Genomic DNA, 4,252 nt, shown 5'->3' on the forward strand with positions numbered 1-4,252 from the left:
CCAAGTCTGTTCCTTCCCATGAGGAGTCTTCCAGGACAAGATGCACCAAACAGCCACGTGGAAGATTTTAAACATCTCCTGACCTTCAGCAACTAGGAGCTTGCCTCCTTTAATTTTAGGATTCTGCCACCAATGTGGTCTTCCCAGCTCTGAACGCGCCAGGAGATTGTAGAAACAAAATAAAACAAGATGACACAGTGTCCCCAGCGGCCTCTTGTCAGGACCCCAACTTTCATCACCCTCCCCAGGCCTCTGAAGGTCTCTGAAGCTGGACATTCCTAGGAAACCCGGAGAGCGGAGGTGGGGGCCCCACGGCTCAAGGCAAAGCACCAGGGGCCTGCGTGGCTTTCTGGTGTCCGGTGGCTGAGGTGACACAGAGGGTGCTATTCATGTTTCTCTTCGGCCAAGTTTCCCCCCTGTTCCACCCCACCCTCTCTGGAAGAAGTCCTAGGGATGCATTTCGCCTCGGGCAGAGGGCAGGGCACAAGCTAAGCTGCAGAAATGGAAATGGAATGGAACCAACACGTCTGCTTCAGTGTTTCCTGGAGAAGTCTTCACTGCTCCGGAAGCCTTTCATGTTTTGTCCAGGCAGCTGTGTGGGCACCTCCGGCGGCAGGCAGCTGGGCAGGGCGGCCGAGGTGGAAGCCACGTGCTCCTCAAAGCTGTTGATGTGAGGCTTTTTGGTGGGCTCGGGGCTGGCTAGCAGGGTGACACTACTGCGTCTCTTGAGCGGGTTAGGTCCCTTCTTTGCATCCTCTGACCTCTCCCTGCGGGTGCTGACGGACTCCATATTCAGGTAGATGGATTCCACATGGCAGCCATAAGCGACAGGAGTCAGTTTCAGAACGGTGTGAAGGAGGCATTTCAGGTAGGGCATCTCCTCTGCGCTGCTATCCAGGAAGTAGCCCAGCAGGCAGCGCAGGACGGCCTGGTGGCAGATGACCAGCACATTCTCCTGTCGCTCCAGCTCCATGGTCACTGGCTCCAGGTGCTGGACCAGGTCCTGGTAGGACTCCCCGGTGGGGTACCAATAGTAGTACTTGTCCTGCTCCCGCAGCGTATACTCCTCGGGGTAGGTGTCCCTGATCTCTTCGTAGGTCAGCTCCTCACAGACACCTGCGTCAATCTCATTGAGCGCCTTCCACTGCTCATAGGGCAGCCGCAGCGCCTCAGCCGTCTGGATGGTGCTCTTGAGCTGGCTGGTCCATACGCGCAGGCCCTTCAGGTTCTGCTCCTCCACGAACTTGCTCAGGGCGCTGGCAAACTTCTCGCCACGGCTGGACAGGCCCGAGTCGCCTCCGATGCGGCCCTGGAGGTTGTGCTCGTTCTCGCCGTGCCAGCGCAGGTAGATGGTGCGCGGCTGCACGCGGACATTCATCAGGTAGTACACGATGCGGCTCTGGGTGTGGTCCTGCACCCGTTTCACCAGGAACCTCCGGCCCACATCAATCACCTTGATCAGTGATAAGTCCCTGTCGTATTTGTTGGGGTCGAGGGGCTGGTAACTGGCTTCGTAGCAACTGATCCACTTCATGAAGTCGTCCATGGCTTCTGCCGAGTTGCAGTCTTTGAAATCCCGGCTGGAGATGTTCACTTCCATGATATTGGAGGCCACAACAGTAGGGCCGTCGCACATGGACTCCACGAAAAACGCCTTAAAGTCATTTTCTTTGGTAAAATGAAGGATCATGTGTCTCCTCTCTCTGGTAGTATTGGTGGCGTCGAAAACCGCGATTTGTCCCCCTTCTTTTGCAAGGTAGCTTTTGACATCTCTCCAGGCAGCTAAGGCGCACTGCTTCCGGACTCGCATGGCCTCCTCGTTTTCGGGACGGAAGAAGCTGCAGGAGCTGTAGTGCTTCACAGCCGCCCGGCGGTACTCCCCGACGTTGAACACTTTTGTGGGGACGCCAATCCAGTTGAGGTAGCGAGTCACTTCTTGGAGATGTAGGTCTTGCCCTCGGCAGGAAGGCTCACCATGACGATGACCATGGGAGAGTTGGTCAGCTTTGGCCCACAGGCTTTCCTGAAGGGCATCTCACCGGGGGAGCTCCCCGCGGGGCCGGCCCGCGACACCCAGGCAGGACGACGTCCAGGCGGCAGCCCCGCGGCTCGGGGCGCCTGCGGGTGGCGGGGCCCAACTTGTACTTTTTACACAGGTATTCTTAGGAGGTTATACACAAGTAGCATCCCACCCAGAACTGTGAAAAACCAATCAGTTCATCTTTATACAACTCTACTCAGCTATATGGAGCTTATCATTATATTCCAATGTTTAGCACAATGATTGGTGGAGAAGGTGTTCAATAAATACTTGTTGAATTTGTTAATCAGAAACAAAGGTGAAAATCAGATTATTTGCATTTTTGATAAACTAAAAAATGAGGATGTCATAGACTAAGTCCGGAAAGCAAGCTCTCTGCACTTCTCAAAGGAAGTACCACTTAGCTGGCATATTCCCATTTCTTCAGCTCACTCTATCTAATCATTAACTCCCTTGGTAGAATGTTAACTGTATGAAGGTAGGGGCCTTCTCTGTTTTGTTCACACTGTATCTCTAGCACTGAGAGCACTGGCTGACATACTAGACATTAAATCGATATAAAGTTACAGGAAATAGTTATTCCACATAGATGTATATTGCTTGTTTGAGAGCTAAAACTGCTGGAAAATTATTTTTCTTCCCCCGGATTACCTAAAGTATACACTCCAGAGATGAATGTTGCTTCCTTGTAAAAAATAGAAAATTCTTCTAAATCATATTTATCTGACTCCCCAAAAGAGATTATATGAAGAATATGCCACAGGGAGATCTGCTGTTTTTCTGTGAAAGATGAAATTATTAGTAAGTTCACATTTGCTTATTCAATAGCCATTTCTCCCTTTCTTTCTAACATTCCATTGCCATCTTACAGACAAAGGTAACAGGCTTACAGAGGTTAACTCAACCGGTGTCACACAGTTTGTACATGACAGAATCAGGTCAGAAAGCTAGAACTTTGAATTCCAAGCCCGGTGTTCCCTGAAGGCTACAACAGAAAATCCTTTCCTTTTTCATCATTTCAGTTGTCCTTGTCTAAATTTTCTCCTTTTTTCTCACACCATCTCTAAGGGAGTCAGAACTACATACATGAATTTGAGATGCACTAGCCATCAGTTTAGCAAGGATATCACGGCAAGTACTGAAAGTTGCCCATAAAATATCTATTCTCCTCATCCTCCTTACGTAACCAAACTGAATTTTATTCAGAGTGGCACTGTGCCAAGATTTCTCAAGTTCTTTCTCAGCTAAAGCTGGCCATATGATACAAGTCTGTCCTAGAAAATATAAATGGAGGGCCAGGCATGGTGGCTTATACCTGTAATCCCAGTACTTCAGGAGGCCGAGGCAGGCAGCTCACCTGAGGTCAGGAGTTTGAGAGGGCATGGTTTTGGGCACCTGTAGTCCCAGTTACTTGGGAGGCTGAGGCAGGAGAATCACTTGAAACCAAAAGGCGGAGGTTACTGTGAGCAGAGAATGTGCCACTGTACTCCAGGCTGGGTGACAGAATAAGACTCCATCTCAAAAAAATAAAAAAGAAAAAAGAAAAAAGAAGGAAAAGAAAGAAAAAAGAAAATATAAATGGAGAGCTTATAAATGGGCCCTCCAGGAATGCTGCTTTTTTCCTAATTAAAAAGAACAGGCTTAATTAAAAATGTATTTTGTCCTTTGCACTTCTGCTACTGCTCTGTGGAACTCTGAGGCTGCCATGTTAAGAAGCCCATGCCTTGGGGAGAAATGACAGATACAGGCGAGGGGACGGAAGGCAGAAAACCACACTGCCATGTGTGTACCTATGCAACAATCTTACATGTTCTTCACATGTACCCCAAAACCTAAAATGCAATAAAAAAAAGAAGCCCATGCTTGAGGGGGGACAAGTGACCATGTGGAGCAGAAACGAGCTATCCCAGCTGAACCCCACCCCAACCCCAACCCTCACCAACCAGCCTGCCAGCAACAGGACATGAGAATGAGGTCATGCTGTCCTAAACAACCCACTCTGAGCCAGCCCAGATATAAAGCCACTGAGATGACCCACAGAATTATGAGAAGTTTGTTGTTTTAAGCCACTAAGTTTAGGAGTGGTTTGTTAAGAAGCAAAAGCTAACTGATATATGCCCATTCCTGAGGCAGTCATAGGCAAGGAGAACTGCATTACTCAACGTACAAATACTTTTTAAGTCTTCACTTGCAACAAATTTGCTAATGTTT

The 4,252-nt window shown here is 49.2% G+C and overlaps 1 pseudogene; it reads right to left on the reverse strand.

Moving 5' to 3' along the window:
* Positions 1–453: 453 nt before the first annotated feature.
* LOC101036390 (6-phosphofructo-2-kinase/fructose-2,6-bisphosphatase 3 pseudogene) lies at positions 454–2,159 on the reverse strand (annotated as a pseudogene).
* Positions 2,160–4,252: the final 2,093 nt, after the last annotated feature.

The sequence above is a fragment of the Saimiri boliviensis genome, chromosome 8 (genome assembly GCF_048565385.1).
Source record: "Saimiri boliviensis isolate mSaiBol1 chromosome 8, mSaiBol1.pri, whole genome shotgun sequence".
Classification (NCBI taxonomy): Eukaryota; Metazoa; Chordata; class Mammalia; order Primates; family Cebidae; genus Saimiri; species Saimiri boliviensis.